Raw genomic sequence first — 20,320 nt, 5'->3', positions numbered from 1 at the left:
GTTGATTTTTAAGAACAAGGTGAAATTCGTTGACAATACGTTTTCCAAACCAGTTGATTTTTATCCTCTATTTGCTCAATGGACTCGTTGCAACACCGTGGTTCTTTCATGGATTCAGCGATCAATTTCTGATTCGATTGCAAGGTTTGTTCTATGAATTGATATTACATCTGGTGTTTGAAAGAACCTCCGAATTAGGTTTTCACATGGTGATATCTTTCGCATCTCAGACATTCAAGAAGAGTTGCATTGCTTCCACCAAAGTACTCTTGATGTATATGAATACTTTACTCAATTTAAATTGTTTTGGGATGAACTCGACAATTATTTCCCTTTCCCCGTTGTACTTTTTCATTTTATTGTTCTTGTGGTGATGTTGATTCTGCTAAGATTTACCGTGAGCAGTATTATGTGATTCGATTCTTGAAAGGCCTCAATGAAGATTTTGCACACTCTAAGTCTCAGGTTATGATGATAAATTTGCTACCTGATATTGACAAGGTGTTCTCCTTAGTTATTCAACAAGAACGTGAATTGAACATGAGTATCACCATCTAATCTACTGAACCCACTATTGGCGACCTCCATATAAATGCTAATAATCCTTCTTATGGAAAGGGTAATGGTTTTCACAAAGGGAAGAGATCTCAATCTTCTAAAGGGGTTAACAGGGTATTCACTCACTGAAAGAGAACTAATCACACTGTGGAGACTTGTTTCTTGAAGAATAGGTATCCACCGGGCTATAGACAAAGAGAAAAAGCTTCGAATTCAACAATGCTTCAAATAACGACACTGATGATGTAGAAGGTTCATCATGCTTCTTTTCTAGTTTTACATAAGAAGAGATTCAAAGCATTCATGCACTTCTCCAACAGTCGAAATTTGAACCTGCTGCCAACTCAATCAATACCTTTTCCCTCTTCATGATTTTTTCAGTTATATATTCATTTATACAATACCAACAAAAATAAAATGTTGCAACATATTTTATTAAAATAAAAAAAAATTCATTGATATATTCATTCATACTAGCCTGTGAAAAGCCGCATAAATAAATAACTTATAAAAAGAAAACTATTGAATCAGTTTTTTATATTAGAATTGAAAATAAAAAATAGTTTTGTACTTAATTTTAAGAAGACAATGATTTTGGGGAAGAAATGAAGTTGGAAAGCTTTGGATAGAAATGAACTCTAGTAAATTTGGAACAAAATAGATTTTTAGAGTTCAAAGTATGTCAAAGATCTCAGACTTTGGGTTGAGTTTAACTCATCCCTACAAAACTGGCTTGTAAGGTGAAGATTGCTCTCACTTATAAATACAAAACATGACATATCTCTAAGCAATGTGGGACTAAATTCATCCTCAAACCCAACTCAATGAAGGTGTTAGACACTGCAATGAAGGCAAGTCAAATGTCGCAATTAAGGCGACTAGATGCGTACTGCAATTAAGGAAGAAATTCCAACACCCCCCTCACGCTTGAGCCTCATTGAGCCTGAAGCGTAGACGATGCGGGAAACTCAATAATTGATCTAAGATAGGCTCTAATACCATCTCAGAGTTTGTATTGGGCCTAACTCATCCCTACAAAACTGCCTTGTAAGGTGATGATTTCCCAAACCTATAAACACAACATATATCATATATCTAAGCTGTTGGGGATTGCAATGAACGTAAGTCAAAGTGCCACAATTAAAGAGAAAATTCTAACAAGAGATATTTCCTACCTTATTTTATAATGTTCAAAGCATGTTGTAAGACCCTAATTTTGGCCCTAAGATCCCTCATGGCATCATAACATTGCATTTGCATAGCCTCAAGGATCATAAGCATCTTGGCTTCTTCCCTTTGGGTGGGACCCCTTGTGAGTGGTTTGAGATCACCAAGCATGCTTGAATTGTATATTATTGCTTTTCTCATTTTTATTTACTAACCAAAAGCACAAAAATATGTCACTAACATCTCTTGTTTGTAGTTTGAGCAGTCACAAGGTCAAAAGCTTCTAGGAGATCCTTTGTGCAATGATATGGTCAAGAGAAGATGAAAGCAAGCATGGTTATGGTTCCCAAAGCTCTCATCCATCAAATATGACTCCCAAGTATCTCAATTCATCCTTTTTTATCAAAGCAATTCAAGGGGTTTGAGGTTTGTTTCCCAAGGAAGCCCTAATTCATCTAATCATCAACAATGCCTTGCTCATGAAGCAACCTCAACCCATGGTCAAACACAATCAAGGGGAGTTTCCTTAATTCATATTTTCATGCATATTTGAACTTATTTGAGTTCCCTCAATCATCAATTCATCAAGATATGAGTGGTGGACTTGAGAAGTTGGTCAGTCAACTCATCTGACTATTTTGAAATACACTGAGACCTAACTTTTTATGTGTTGGTCCAATGGAGATGGTCCCAAGAGAAAACATGTTCTTAAGGACAATATGAACAACTTTCATGTTCATCAAAATTTTATTTGAAGCTTGGAAGATCATCATACATTCCAAGATATTATAGGTCATTTTGACTAAAACCCTAATTTTGGGTCAACTTCCCAAGAACATAACTCATTCATTTTTCATGATTTTGAGGTGGGACCAAATGCATTGGAAAGATTAAGATGTCTACTTCAAATGTTATGTTGGACAAAATTTCATAATCCAAAAATAAATACATGTGATAATGCAAAACATTATAGGTCACTTTGGACCAAATGCATTGAAAAGTGAAAAAGTCCAACTTCAAGTGCCCATAACTTCTTCATCAAAAATCTAAATGAGGCAAAATTTAAGTCCAAATTGATTGTCTTGAAAAGATATACAACTTTTCATGTTGAAGATTTTATTATTTGGAGCTTGCATCATCAAAACAGAAGGGCTTGAAGGTGGTTCATTTTGACAAAATTCTCAAAGGCATATTTTGTACATTGAACTTCATGGCCCGTTTTCATAAAATTCCACACTCAAAATGAGTTTTTGTCCAACATAACATTTGTTCCTTATGTCAAGACCTTTCCAACCATTACCCACATGCCTATGTTTCCATTTTGCAGAAGGGATTTTCGAAGACTTGAAGTTTTGTGACCATTTATGCATTTCATGATGAATCTTCATGCACAAGCCAATGCCTTTCAATTTACACGTCCAAAGTTGATTCATTTGAGTTCAGCATGCAAAACCATTTGATTTTGGGCCTCACATGCGCCTGTACAGGCCCATGCATGAAGGACCCAATTCTCATGCACACGGTTTTCATCACACTCTCCTTGCAGCTCCAACTATAAATAGAATGCATTGCTTCACTTGAAAGGCAACCTGAAGGCGCCTGAAATGCTGCAAGATTGAATCCCTAGCCATACCTAAAGGAACAAACTCCATTTTTCTCCAAATTTTCAGATCTGAAATTCAATTGCATTTGGTTGAATTTTAAGATCTAAAGTTCCTAGACCTTCATCATTTGATCCATTGAAGCTTCTGTTTCCAAAAGGAACCAAAGAGAGTGACTCAATCCTTCACAATCCAAAGGTTTTGCTCGACTGAAATTTGCTTCGAATCTCATTATACTTTGCTCCATTTGCCTTGATCTTGTGTTGTCTGAAGTCCTCTCTATAGAGGCATCATTATTGTGTGTTTAATTGTTGGAATCGAGCAAGTTCAGTTGAACACCACAAAACTTCCATCTCTGATTTCTCTCTTGATAGGAATCTAGAGTGAAAGTGAGTGGCATAGGAGTGATGTACATCACTTCACCTTTCGAATGGTGCCTGGATCGTTCATTTTAGTTAACATTTGAAACTCTGCATTTTTCGGTCTCCACCGGAGCTCACCGGAGAAGACGGTGGCGCTGGCCACCGTCTGTTTGCCAGATCCAATCTGAGCCACACGATGCATTCTCCAGATTTAATCTCCACGCTCCATTGTTATGACTTTTATTTAATATTCATGTGACTCATTGACTGGAGTGTTTGGTGCGCGCCCATGTCATAGCCGTTTGATGATCCAGCTCAACTAATGAGCTTAGATCCAACGCGTGTGGATTTTCCATATTTTCATTTTCTGATTTTATTTTCTATTTCATTTTTTAATTCCCTTTCATTTTCTAAAATCCATATCTCTTTTATTATTGGTCCAAAAAATATGGGACCAATTGCATTATTTCTCTTTTAATTTCTAGTTTCTAAAAATGATTTTTAATATTTTTTATTTTATCATTTGCTATTTTTTAAATAATTTTCTCTTTTCTAGTTATTTTTAATTCATTTTAAATAGTTTTTGATATTCAAAAAATACAAAAATATTTTTCTAACTTCTTTGAATGATGATAGATCTATGAAAAATATTCTCATCAATTTATTAATTGATTTGAGATTTATTTGAGATTTTAGTTCAATTAGGTTATTTTTCTTCATTTTTAATTGATTAAAAATAGTTTCTGACTTTTAAAAATGCTGAAATTTTTTGTCAAACTTTGTTTGACCTTGTTGAACTTGGGATAATTCACTTGGACTTTTCAAAGTTGATTTGAAGTGAATTTGAAGTTTGACCTTTCTTTAATATTTTAATTCAAGTTTATTTTCAAATATTAAAAATGCCAAAAATATTTTGTTTATTTCTTGACTTCCAATCTTCATCTCACTTCTGTTTTTTATGGTTTGACCTTGATCTTCCCTATCTTTGGTCAACATTTGTGGACTGGTACATTCCATTTCACTTAATGCACTTTATTTTCTTCATTTCCATGATCCATCTTCTTCTTCTTCTTTTCTCTTTGATCAATGAGTTAAAGGTTGATAGTTAGCATTGATTAGGGAGGTTTAATCTTCCTTGATTCAAATCTAATTCATCTTGATCAGTTGATCAAGTGAATGACTTTGCATTAAGGATATATTGCTTCTTAAATTATGCAAAGGACTTAAACCAATACAAGATCATTTCTCATCTTATTTTTGGCATGGCAAGTTGTTGGAACTTGGTTCACTAATCAAGACTTCTAACTTGTGTTGTTGCCTACATTATTATTGACCGGCCTCAGATAGTTGTGACTTCTACATAAGTCCAATTACGATTGCTTAACATAGCGCTAAATTTGCCTTATGGCACACTAACCACTAATACTAATCATTAACTATTAACATTTACTTTTTGCTCTTTACATTAATGCAATTTATTATTCTTGTACATATTATTCATTTGCTTTTCCCTTTGCTCATTTGAGCACATGTTTATGTTAATACAATTTGCCTTTTGCTCACTTGAGCACATAATTATGTATATATTATTGTGCTTGTGTTTTGTTTTGATTGTTGTGGACCAAATACAAAGAAATGAACAATTGGACTTAGATCTTAGGACTTCCCCTATGCAAACTTGGAGTCAAAGAGCAACTAGGCATTGAGCCTTTAGAATGCTATAAAAGTCAAAGAGCAACTAGGCAATTGAGCCTTTAGAATGCTATGAATGTTGAAGAGGACTTTGAAAGGACAAATCTCTAAACTCCTTCTTGTTCGCTATTTGTTTGTTTGATAGAACTTTTTGATATGTGTGTTCTTGTGCTAGGAATTCCAACATTGAGCCAAATTCAGGAACCATTGCCATAAGCTTCTAAGAGAGAGAGATACAAGATGCATTGAGGATCTCTTAAGAGACTTGTTTAATTGTTGCTTGAGCTTACTATTATCTTGCTTGCATATTCCAAAGGATGGGAGCTACTTGGATCATCAATATGATCTCAAGAGAGGAACTCCATTTGTGGTCTTGTTTCTTGTCCCTTATCTCTTGTATGATTAGGACCTTAGCCATTCTTCTTCTTCCCTCCACTCTAACCCAAACCAAAACTTTTGTGCAAACATTTAACACTTGTTTTCAAACATTAGAAACCTAAGCCCTATGCTTTTGATTTTCAAAATTTCTTTTCATAACACTTATTTTGAATTGGACTTTTAAGTCAACTTTGACCATATTTTGTACATACTTTTCATTGATAAATATAACCCATTCAAATGTCTTTTGTGGTTTCAATGGCCACTTTCTTATCAAAACTTTTTCATAACCTTTAGCTATTAGGTTTGAGTTATCCTTGAGGTAGATGTAATACTCACCTATATCCTTAGTGATGGACAATGAGTTTTCCATGCTTATTATAGGGTTACCGCCTCACTAGCATGTTGAAGCTATCCTCACATGGTGGATTTGTGGTTTTAGGTTGAGTTTTCTCCCTTGGATAACAAAATCCCTAAAGGCTTTTGGACCAATCAATTCACCCACTCATTTTGAGATTTTTACCCCGAACTACGAGGTTTTGATCCTAATCTTTTTTAAGATGGTACGTAGGCAATGGATTTATCCATCCAAACACAAATTGTAAATAACTTGTATATTCTCCTCTCACCTCTTCAATCATGTTTTCACAAATAAATTTTCACAAAATACCAACCTTACAACAAATGTGAAAAGGGCTCCCTAGGAGTACCTAGGATGTTTTGGGTGCTTAAAACCTTCCCATTGCATAACCGACCCCCTTACCCCGATCTCTGACATTTTACTAGTTTTTTATTCGATAAAACTTTTAGGTTTTTTTTCGCTTTCTAACCATTCCTTTGGATAAATAGAAGTGCGATGGCGACTCGACTTGTATGGTTTACCTTAGATTTAGTCAATATCTCTAATGGTAACGAATACCCCGCTACACATGTTAGCGGTAATCCCTCACACATTTGTCCCAACATACAAATGTGTAAAGTTGGTAGCTTTTGACAAGTAGATCAGAGATTGATAGATTTGCGGGGGATATGCCTTGAAACAAACTACAATCGTCAAATTCAATTCTTCAAGACATGAGTACCCCTCGCATAATTATGAGATACGTTCTCAAGATTGATGCCTTACTGAGGACGCTCAAAAGGATTGTAGAAGTAATACCCTCTTGTTTCTTTAGGATACCCCACAAATAAGCATTTGTCAGATTTGGGCTCAAGCTTAGTTGAAACTTGTCGTTTCACATAAACTTCGCAACCCCAAATCTTCATGTAAGACATATGTGGTTTCTTACCACTCCATATCTCATATGGCGTCTTCTCAACCTTTTTGGATGGAACACGGTTAAATGTGTAGGCTGCTGTCAATAGCGCATGTCCCCAAAAGGAGTTTGGAAGATCGGCGTGACTCATCATGGATCGGACCATGTCTAACAGGGTTTGATTTCTTCTCTCAGATACACCATTCCATTGGGGTGTTCCAGGAGGAGTAAGTTGGGATATGATCCCACACTCTTTCAGATGGTCATCAAACTCTAGGCTTAAATACTCACCACCTCGATCTGATTGAAGAGTTTTAATATTCTTACCTAGTTGGTTTTGGACTTCATTTTTGAATTCCTTGAACTTTTAAAAGGACTTTGATTTGTGTTTCATTAAATACACATAACCATATCTACTGAAATCATCAGTAAATATGATGAAGTACTGAAAACCTCCTTTGGCTGGTATGTTCAGTGGTCCACATACATCAGTATGTATGAGGCCTAAAAGATCATTAGCTCTTTCACCTTTTCCTATGAATGGAGACTTTTTCATCTTTCCAATTAAATAAGATCTGCATGTCTCATATGATTCATAATCAAAAGAGTCCAAGAGTCCATCTTTATGGAGTTTGGAAATGTGTTTCTCATTTATGTGGCCTAATCGACAATGCCAAAGGTAAGTTGGATTTAACTCGTTAGGTTTCATCCTTTTAGTATTAATGTTATAAATAGGAATTTTGAGATCAAGGACATATAGTCCATTGCTCATTTGTGCAGTAGCATAGAATATATCATTCAAATAAATTGAGCAACAATTGTTCTTTATTATAAATGAAAAACTAAACTTGTCCAAACAAGAAATGGAAATAATATTCCTGCTAATTGCAGGTACATAATAACAGTTCTCTAACTGAATTATTAAACCACTAGGTAAAGTCAATACATAAGTTCCTACGGCTAAAGCAGCAACCTTTGCTCCATTGCCAACTCGTAGGTCAACTTCACTTTTTGCCAAATCTCTACTTCCTTTTAGCCCCTTCACATTTGTACAAATGTGAGAACCGCATCCAGTATCTAATACCCAGGATGCAGAAGTAGATAAATTTATTTCAATAATAAAAATACCTAAAGTTGAATTCTCTACTCCATTCTTCGTATCTTCCAGGTACTTTGGGCAGTTTCTCTTCCAGTGTCCGGTCTTACCGCAATGGAAACAGGTTCCTGCCTTTGCTATGCCTCCACTAGGCTTCAAAGCAGCAATAGTGGGTCTGGGTTTGGCACCTTCCTTGCCTTTCCCTTTATCACCCTGCTTGGTGGGCCTTTTGTTCGGTCTCTTTCCATTTCCGATCATCAGAATGGACTTCCCTTTTGACTTCAGATTCTGCTCAGCAGTTCTTAACATGGCTAGCAGTTCAGGAAGAGATTTGTCCATATCATTCATATTGAAATTTAGGACAAATTGACTGAATCTATCTGGCAACGATTGCAAGATCAAATCAGTCGCAAGTTCCTTCCGAGGGGAAAACCCAACCTTTCAAGGTTTTCCACGTACCCAATCATCTTGAGCACATGGGGACCTACAGGGGCTCCCTCAGCTAACTTGCCTTGAAAAGGGGCTTTTGAAACTTCAAACCTCTCATGCCTTGCTTGCTCTTGATAGAGCATCTTCAGGTGTTCGATCATATCGAACGCTGCCATGTTCTCATGTTGCTTTTGCAACTCTGAGTTCATGGTAGCCAGCATGAGACAAGCAGTTTCATTGGCATCATCGACATGCTTCTTATAAGCATCTCTTTCTGCCTTAGGTGCAGAACTATGAGGTTCCTCTTCAGGAACAGGTTTCTCCAAGACATACAACTTTCTATCATGTTTGAGGACAATCCTCAGATTCGGTGCCAATCCAGAAAATTTGTCCCAGACAATTTTTTCTTGTCAAGGATTGATCGCAAAATGTTGTTATAGGTGTTTGTTGTCATGGTAATCTACATAAGAATTAATGAAAATATAAGTATCAATAACATATTTAATTAGGCCTTTAATTAAATATGCTCCCACTATTTTACTCAAAACAAATGACCCTCATCATTTGATTCGAAAAATCCCGTTGAAAGATTTTCTAGTGGGTCGAGATCCATATTTCACTTTGTTCTAAGTCCGCGTAGGCGGATTACACAAAACTAGGTTATTTAGGTAGGAACTCCTTCCAATTGTATCTAATACAACTCTCGAAAATTTTAGTTGGGTGAATAACTCCTTATTACAATCCATCGTATGGATTATTTCCAACTCTTGCTTTTAAACATATATAATCTTATTATAATTTGTTTAGTTAAGTTTGACCCATTGTTTTAGCATATGGATATTACAATTATCCCATCGCACCTTAGTAATATATTACATTATCTGATACTAGTCTTGATGAGTGCTAAAACTTGGAAAGCATAAACTTAATATTTAATTTGAGGGAAATGCAATTATTCTGATCTCACCGGCTTATTTATCATATAAATCGTCTCTCACATGCAGCAACATACATTCACATGCATCAACATACATTCACATGCATCAACATACATTCACATGCATCAATATACATTCGCATGCATCAACATACATAATGAAACAGTTATGGCCCCTAGCGCAATTGTTCTCCCAAGCCAATGAGAGAACCTAAGCTAACCTAATAACGATCTAAGCTTCTCCAAGCAATATCTTCAAGGTTATCCTCCTTTGATCTTCAAGGTTGTCCTCCTTTGATATTGAATTCTTCTCTTTCTTTATAACATTACATTACATAAAAGAAACTCGTTTTACATACGCGGGATTGAGATGAGAAAAAAAGTTACATTAAGAGATTAAAAGGAGAGGCACGACACGCAGGTCGTATTTTAAAAACCCAAAACAAAATAAAGGAAAACTAAGGTCATGACCGATCACCACAAGACAATAATAATAAACACATTATTATTATTAATTTTAATTCCTTTAATTAATTAAAACCAAATTAAATTTCGGCGACCGATCACACTACGCAGAGTTAGCCGGGGGTCCACTGCCCGGTCAACACAACTCTTGCGCAGTCACAAAATAGAAACCCCTAGAATTCTAACTCTGTGAATGTGACGACCGTCGCAAGCATGTTACGACCGTCACGTCCAGCTTGTTACGACCGTCACAGGCCCATGACGAACGTCACGCGGCCAAAATAACAGAAACGCCTAGAATTCTGGATCTGTGAATGTGATTACCGTCACAAAGCATGTTACGACCGTCACGTCCAGGTTGTTACGATCGTCACAGGCCCATGACGAACGTCACACGACCAAAATCAGCGCTTTTGAAACAGTCAACAGACGTGATCCAACAAGCTCTCAATTCACAACTCCTTGACGGCACAACCCTTGTGCCGTCACTAACCCTAATGCACCAATTTTAGACCGTCAAACACACCTCAATTGTTGATTCAGTATGATTGATCAACAAGTCATTGCTTCACCATACTAATGTCGGATTCCGAAGCAAATGACCATTGATCGCTCAAAGGAAAACAACCATTAAGTGTTTGAATGAGCGAAACAGAAATAGTATATCATATATACCGTATTTTGCATTAGGATTACTTATATCATATATATAACTTGATCGATCTCAATTGCGTAACCTATGGACGATCGATGTATCGCTGCTTCACCATACTAATGTCGGATTCCGAAGCATAGTCAACATCAATCATCCAAATCATACACACATGATGCCAAATTTAACTACTCGTGTATTCTTTGATTCATTCTGTCTTTTAATCATATTATTACAGAAAATAAACAGCTATCTGATGCATGGTTTCGTAAGTGACTCTGATACCACTGAAGGAGATGGGCGATCCAAAACGCAGCGGAAATTAAATTTTTCTCCTTTAGTGATCCTTACGAATGGGCATGATCAGTGATAGAATAGTTACCTCTTGTGACGATTGAAACCTTTGGTGCAGATCTACGGAGCGATCACGAATGTTGAACGACGACAACGCCTCTACTCAGTCCACACGAACGGATTCCTTCAATCTCAGCGTTAGCTGCTACGAGTGAAGGCTTTGAGTGAGAGAAAGAAAGGGAGAGAAAATGAAATTGCAACCGCATTAAATGCTTCTGCAAAGGGTTCTATTTATAGAACCACTTGTGTGGGCTTCAAGATAAAAAGCCCACTTAAGTGTATGTGGCCCATATCTTATAATATGTCAAATTCACTTAAGCGCGTGGTACCTTATCATATTTCGTATTCTACTTAAGTACACTGTACCTTACGATGTTCTACAATTCACTTAAGTGCATCGTACCTTACGGTGTTCCTTAGTTACTCTATCTCTCATCAATCCGTCCTTTGTGTGTGACCCTGTAGGTTTTCACGACATTGACAATTATATTAAATCACGTATTTAACAAAATAAACAGTGAGCGGTATCTAGCAACACATCACTGCTACCCAAGACACGAAAATGTCATGTGATCTGACAAATCCTTTTGTGATAATACTTATGTGTATAATTACCCTTTTGCCCTTATGTCTATATTGAACACAAGGCATAGACCGTGTCATCCTTGTCCAATTCAATATTGGGCCCATAGACATATATCCTGTTACGCAGGATGGGCAAATTCCATCTAGGTCACTCATGTCCCTCAGCATGCTTCGTGGAATATCCATCAATTGTCTTTATGGTTATCCAGTTACGGACAATGTTTGATCAACAATAAAGCACTCGACTCTACATATAGGGTCCATAGTGGTTTCAGGTCGAAGGGTGGTATACACCATTATCACCATGAGAATAACTTATGACACTTTGCATAACATTCTATAGTATTCTCATAGCGGGTCAATCCAGTATAAATATTACTCTTAATATTCATACCTATGTTAAAGACTTGATAACTCCTTATCCATGATCCATGAGATGTGGTCATCAGTCTATATACATAATAGTCTTAATGCTTTAATGTTATTCCACTTCACAATAAAGCTCGACTACGGATACTTTAAGAATAATGTCCTTATGTTTAATGTGATCTCATGATTAAGTCATACTTGATACATTAAATGGACTACCTATTCTAGAGACTTTATTAAATAAATATAATAAAGAAAAAGCCATTTATTATTAATAAATAATTCGATACAAGTACCAAAAGTATTGACCTCTAGGGCTTACACCAACAGATATATGTTGAATACACAACAGGTTCTTGTTTCATTTTAGATTCATGCTATATATGGTGAAAATAAAATTTTAACATGGCCCAAATGGACGACCGAAGCCTCTCTGCCAAGTTTCACATTTATGTACTTATTAACAACTTAACATGGCATTTCGTCTGCAAATTCTCACTTTAAGTATTTGTTTTATTTACAATCTTTATAGAAGTCATGTATTGGTTTGAAAAATGGATCTTGTTATTTTAATTTTCTAGAATAGAGGTTAGATTGTATATAAAAGTAAAAATTAATGGCATAAATTAATGAGCTTGAAGTGCAACAAAACTTAGAATTTGAGTTTCAACGACTTATAGCATTATTAAATGCAATAAAGAGCATAAAAAATAATGACGAGGAAGATTATAAAAAAAACTGATGCTTGCAAAAAAAACTGATGCTTGCATATTGAATTATTAGTGAAGTAAATGTTGAATGATGAGTTTCAGGAAGTTCGAAAAGCATTTATTGGTGTACATGTTTTTAAAAAATAACTTAATTTTTCAGATTATTATTTTTTAAATCAATTTGAAAGGTTATCTGTTTAGTTAGGGGTTGATTTACTGTATGTTGTTCAATTTATGATTCAAAAGGAGGTAAATAAGGTGTATTTTGTATAATCAAATATCATCCTAAATTTCCCCTCGGTTAAAAGTCTCAACCAAGAGAAAAAGTTTGACGTTGTAGTTGTTCAGCGTAATGCGCCATTTAAAAAATGCAAATATGTTATTGCTGTGAATCGAACTCATGGCCACACTTTTCACCTATGTTGGCAGGTGTAAATGAGGGGAAAAATGACTAACTTTCTAGTTTTTTACCTAGGTCAGTGGTCTCTATTGAAGAGTAGTGCACTTTTTATGACACCCAATTTTACCTTAGACACCCAACTAGGGTGAAAGTCTTTTTCCAATTGAGATGAAATGTGATTTTTATAGTAGTGAATCTAACATAAAAAATTAGTTTAGATGATTTAAATAATTTAATGAGTATTTAGTACAATAAAAATCTAATTTTTTTTTACGGGTTGAACCCCTCACAACGCCAAAAGGCACCTTCACAATGCCAAATTCTGAGAGGGGTTATATCACCTCACAAAACACGTCATCACAACTTTTGTGTCAGGGGTTTAACCCCTCACAAAATTGTTGGGGGATTAACCCCTCACAAAAGTTATAGACAAAGTAACCTCCTTATTTATGCCACAGATTAGCACCCAGAACAAGAGTTGGCGCAATTGGGTGATGTCACATATTTTTCTAGGGATTAACCCCTTGGAAACAATGTAGGACGTTTTATATGGGTTAACCCCTGGCAAGATTGCGATATAATTTAAATTTTGTGGGAGGTAACCCCTCGCAACTTTTTAAAATATATAAAAAATACTAATAGAATTACATTATTATAAAAATTAAAATCAATATATTTATTTTAAATTTTTATAATAATATAACTATAATAAATAAGCATTATTATAATAAATAAAATTTCAATTTTAAAATTTGTAAAAATAAAATTCAAATAAATATATCAAAATTTAAAAATAAATATTTCATAACTAAAATAAATAGTTCAAATATATAATCAATATATAAATAACAAAACAAATATAGTATAACCAACCAACTTATTCATCTTCCTCTCTTTCTCCTCGTGTACATTAAGTTGTATTTGCCCACTAACTCCTCCAAATTTGCTATCTCCGTCATACCCTCTAAACCTCCATATCTACCACCAGATGTTTGGTTCATCTTTGAGTACATAAACTGTTCAAATTTTTATGTGCGCTCATTTGCAACTCACAATGCTTCCTCTAACTCAAATTGTTTTCTCCTTATTTCATCCTCCAACTCTAATTATTTCCTCCTCATTTCATCATCCAACTCTAATTGTTTTTTTTCTTATTTAATTCATTTATGCCTTTTTTGCTGCTTCACGTGGTGCCTCACTCTGTGATAAATTTCTCACAGTTTCTGTCATTTCTAAGGTTAGAATTGTCGGACGAGACGATCTTTCTCCATCATGCTCAATCACCTATCAGATGGCTTAAAATTTGTGGCCAAATTAAAGGAACATGTATCAACCTAGCTAATTAATTAGACAATAGTTAGTTAGAAAAACAATTAGAGGAGGTTATGATATTTTACTTATTTCTAATCTTATCCTTGATATGTATATGTATATAGAGTCCCTGTACTTTTTTGTATATATAGAAAGTAAATTATTCATCAATGATAATCCTTTTTCTTTAGTTGAGATGTGATTGTTGCATCAACATGGTATCAGAGCTCAATGAGCTCTAATGACCAATATTTCTTCTTCTCCGTTCAGATCGAAACTAAATATACCACATCATTCACATTCTTGAACTAATTTTTCTTCCATTTTCATGGATCATTGAAGCTTTTCTGATTTTGCAAAAAAAATGCAAATTCCTACTATTTGCATGTGAACGAAAGCCCTGCACTGATTCTTGTTGCTCCTCCATTGGACAACAAGAACTACACACGTGATCATGCTCAATGTATGTCCCGTTGATTTTTAAGAACAAGGTGAAATTCGTTGACAGTATGTTTTCCAAACCAGTTGTTTTTTATCCTCTATTTGCTCAATGGACTCGTTGCAACACCATGGTTCTTTCATGGATTCAGCGATCAATTTCTGATTCGATTGCAAAGTTTGTTCTATGGATTGATATTACATCTGGTGTTTGAAATAACCTCCGAATTAGGTTTTCACATAGTGATATCTTTCGCATCTCAGACATTCAAGAAGAGCTGCATTGCTTCCACCAAAGTACTCTTGATGTATATGAATACTTTACTCAATTTAAATTGTTTTGGGATGAACTCGACAATTATTTCCCTTTCCCCGTTGTACTTTTTAATTTTATTGTTCTTGTGGTGATGTTGATTCTGCTAAGATTTACCGTGAGCAGTATTATGTGATTCGATTCTTGAAAGGCCTCAATGAACATTTTGCACACTCCAAGTCTCAGATCATGATGATGAATTTGCTACCTGATATTGAGAAGGTGTTCTCCTTAGTTATTCAACAAGAACGTGAATTGAAGAGTATCACCATCTAATCCACTGAACCCGCTATTGGCGACCTCCATATAAATGCTAAGAATCCTTCTTATGGAAAGGGTAATGGTTTTCACAGAGGGAAGAGATCTCAATCTTCTAAAGGGATTAATAGGGTATTCACTCACTGCAAGAGAACTAATCACACTGTGGACACTTTTTTCTTGAAGAATAGGTATCCACCGGGCTATATACAAAGAGAAAAAGCTTCGAATCCAACAATGCTTCAAATAACGACACTACTGATGCAAAAGGTTCATCATGCTTCTTTTCTAGTTTTACATAAGAAGAGATTCAAAGCATTCATGCACTTCTTCCACAGTCGAAATTTGAACCTGCTGCCAACTCAATCAATACCTTTTCCCTTTTCATGATTTTTTCAGTTATATATTCATTTATACAATACCAACAAAAATAAAATGTTGCAACATATTTTATTAAAATAAAAAAAAATTATTGATATATTCATTCATACTAGCCTGTGAAAAGTCGCATAAATAAATAACTTATAAAAAGAAAACTATTGAATGAGTTTTTTATATTAGAATTGAAAATAAAAAATATTTGTGTAGTTAATTTTGAGAAGAAAATACTTTTGTGGAAGAAATGAAGTTGGAAAGCTTTGGATAGAAATGAACTCTCGTAAATTTGGAACAAAATAGATTTTTAGAGTTCAAAGTAGGTCAAAGATCTCAGAATTTGGGTTGAGCTTAACTCATCCCTACAAAACTGGCTTGTAAGGTGAAGATTGTTCTCACTTATAAATACAAAAGATGACATATCTCTAAGCAATGTGGGACTAAATTCATCCTCAAACCCAACTCAATGAAGGTGTTGGACACTGCAAAGAACGCAAGTCAAATGCCGCAATTAAGGCGACTAGATGCGCACTGCAATTAAGGAAGAAATTCCAACACATCCCCTCACGCTTGAGTCTCAATGAGCCTGAAGCGTAGACGATGCGGGAAACTCAATAATTGATCTAAGATAGGCTTTAATACTATCTCAGAGTTTGCGTAGGGCCTAACTCATCCCTATAAAACTGTCTTGTAAGGTGATGATTTCCCTAACCTATAAACACAACATATATCATATCTCTAAGGTGTTGAGGATTGCAATGAACGTAAGTCAAAGTGCCACAATTAAGACGGGAATTCTAATGGGAGATATTTCCTACTTTATTTTATAATGTTCAAAGCATGTTAGGGGTAATCCCTCACACATTTGTCCCAACATACAAATGCGTAAAGTTGATAGCTTTTGACAAGTAGATCAAAGATTGATAGATTTGCGGGGGATATGCCTTGAAACAAACTACAATCGTCAAATTCAATTCTTCAAGACATGAGTACCCCTCGCATAATTATGAGATACGTTCTCAAGATTGATGCCTTACTGAAGACTCTCAAAAGTATCTGAGGGGTTACCTCTCGCAAAAAAGAATTTCCAGAATTCAAATTAGACTTGTTCTAAGGTTATTCCTCAAAGTTCCAATTTTGAAATTTACCTCAACAGTTCCAATTTTGAGTTAAAGTTTTAGTTCTTTTTCTTATTTTGTCAGTTTTGTGTGTGTGCATAATTTATCAATTTTTACGATTCACAAATTATACGCTAAACATTTGTCGAAACACATGGTGTTTGGGTAATTTACTATGCGAGTCAAATCACAAACTTTTCCCACTTTTTTCAAGATAAATTTCCTTTGTTGATTCATGCGATGCGATAGCGAACAATCTATTTTACCATGCATTCCTGGATAAAATAACATGTCGTATACAAGAAAGTTGTTAATAGTTTATATCAATGAAGCTCGCATAATAAAATTTTGTTTGCGATCAATAATGTTACAAGTCCATTATTCAATCCATAATCTTTTCAAATTATCAATTAAGGAATATATATATATATATATATATATATATATATATATATATATATATATATATATATATATATATATATATATATATATATATATATATATAAATATATATATATATATATATATATATATAAATATATATATATATATATATATATATATATATATATATATATATATATATATATATATATATATATATATATATATATATATATATATATTACTTCAATAAATATTATTGTAAACTTTTTAAAAACTATGTCTGTTTGGTGGTAGTAAAATCCATAATAATTAAGAAAACATAAATCATGTCTGCATGGTTATGACAATACTCGTTTTGACGTTTAGTTTTGGTCCCCAATCAACAAGTTTGATTGTTTCAACCTTCAAGGCTCATACCATACGTATTAATACTTAGTCAACTTAAAGAAAATTCAAAATTTCGCACTTCATGCAGAGATACTCTCTCTATATATGTCTTCTTCATGTTCCAAACATATCATTCCCACCCTCAAATTTCAGCACCCATTACCAAATTAATAAACTTGTTGTACATCCTAATTAAGTATATCAATAGAGGCAAAAGCAGAAGGATCATATTTTTTAATTATTTTCTCATCGAAGTTAATCACATTAATACAGATTAAAATTATCATTGACATGGCTTTGTCTTATAACATAGGGAGGATCCTTTTTACCATTACCGTAATCATTTTTTTTATTATGGTCGTTTGTTCTCAACTTGGAGTCGATTGTAGACCTTTGCAAGATGAACGGATTTCTCAAGAATTTGATGGACTCTTGTTGCAGTTTCTTCGTGGTCCATCCAAGCCATCAAGTCCCGATCCAATTCATCCCTAAGCAACGAAAATGTATATACAAAAAGTTGTTCAAAATATACTACCTATCAACCTTACCGACACATTATAATCTTACTTTCTATCTGTAAATGTCTAAAATTTAACAGCTTACTCATGTAGCTATTTACTCGTTGTTTTTCCTTATAAAGATTCTTTTATTAACATTTTTTCTTATGATTAATATGTAACGAAATTTCAACCATATAAATATGATTTTCACTTACAAATAATTTCATGTAGCCATCTCATTATTACATGAGGTTTGCAGTCAGAGTATGTCGGTTTTGCATAATAGTAGAGAAACTACTTGGACCAATAAACTCCTGATTTGAGACTTGACTTCATTGGTTGGTTTCCACTCCAATATCTAATAGTCTTTGTGTTTAGAGTAAAGATCAACTTAAGATTTTTCTAAAAAGTTTCTTTTTACCCTTCATTTTGGAGTTTAAGCTTGTTCAAATTAAAATTGTTTGGATGATACTGATATAATTATACGCCAGGTGATTGGGTTGTTCTTGTTTACCCATACAGGCTATTTGTTAGAAAATGTGATGCAGTGATATAATTCAATCCAAAGTCCAAGTTAGTTACTTGGATGGGAAGTTAGCTACTTTTATATATATATATATATATATATATATATATATATATATATATATATATATATATATATATATATATATATATATATATATATATATATATATATATATATATATATATATATATATATATATATATATATATATATATATATATATATATATATATATATATAAAATGTAATTCACAGTATAGCAATAACACTTTTTCAATAACAACTTTTATTCTTTCTTTATTTTCTCTATTTTTCTTCTCAATCCAAATTACATCATCACTAACAAATTGATATTTAGAGTTTATATTTTGCTTTCTTGATCGTAAATTCAAGAAATCTACGTTGGTGGTCGTCTTTTCAGGAATCATGAATCGTATTTGCTGCTAAGATGAATGGTAGCAATGTATTCCCAATTCTCTTTCAATTCTTGATGGAAAAAATTGAATCCAATAGAGAAAACAGATACAATCATTGTTTGATTTTTATAAAATCCTAGAAGTGGTTGCTAATGACGTTCCTCAGCTTGCTGACAACGCAAACGATACTCAGAGAATCACTCACAAGGAATCTAAGATGAAAGATTTCAAGGTTGCATTATGTATTCAATCTGCAGTAGATACGTCGAATTTTTATCGGATTTCTCATGCTGAATCGGAGAAGGAGACATGGGATATTCTTGTCAAGTATTATGAAGAAGGTGAGAAGGTTAAAGTTGTCAAATTTCCAACACTGCGAAGGCAGTATGAGTTACTACAGACGAGAGAAGATGAAAAGATTGCAGACTATGTCTCTAAAGTACAGAATCTTGTTCATCTCATGAAAGGTTGTGGTGAAGTCCTAATTGATAAGATGATAGTTGATAAGGTAATGTGTACATTAAACTCTCACTTTGATCACGTTATCGTAGCCATTCAAGAATCCAACAATTTATAAACCTTGAAATTGGAAGATTTGGTTGGTTCGTTGGAGGCTCATGAGTTAAGGATTGTCGAAAAGAAAAGGGTTCAAGATTCGGTACAAGCACTGCAGGCCCAAACATGGAAGAGGCGTGGTGGTTCCAAGAAGTTCAAGGGCAAAGGAGACAAGACTCGTAGTATTAGGTTGATTATAGGGCTTCTGAATCTTCGAAAAGAGGATAAGGAATCTCATATCAAAAAGACAAACAGGAGAAGAAAAGTGTGCAGTGTTATAACTGTGAAAAGTGGGGTCACTTGGCCAAAAATTATTGGTACAAGAAAGACAAGGGAGCGACAAAAGGCAATGATGGTGAAGGAGAAAACCTTGATGTCGCGGCTGAAAAAATTACATATTCGCCATCATCCTTTATTTGTTCTAGGAACAGTGAAATAATGATAAAACATAATGTTAAGGAAAGACACTAGGGTTCGGGAGTCGGTTAAGTAAGTTGACGGTGTTAGGAACCCCTTACTTCCATTGTACTCAATGGGATCCTACTATAATCCTAGGATTAGTGTGTGTTTCTAAGGGAAGTTTCTTTATACCCTTATCTATTTATTTATGAAGAAAATGCTATTATTTAGAAAGTAATTGATTAACGGAGTTTAGACACAAAAAATATTTTTTGATTATCATACTCGCTAGAATGCTAAGACTTTATGAATACGTACCT

This window comes from Lathyrus oleraceus, chromosome 6, assembly GCF_024323335.1.
Source record: "Lathyrus oleraceus cultivar Zhongwan6 chromosome 6, CAAS_Psat_ZW6_1.0, whole genome shotgun sequence".
Classification (NCBI taxonomy): Eukaryota; Viridiplantae; Streptophyta; class Magnoliopsida; order Fabales; family Fabaceae; genus Lathyrus; species Lathyrus oleraceus.
The sequence above is the reverse complement of the archived record's forward strand: the minus strand, read 5'-3'. Positions refer to the sequence as shown.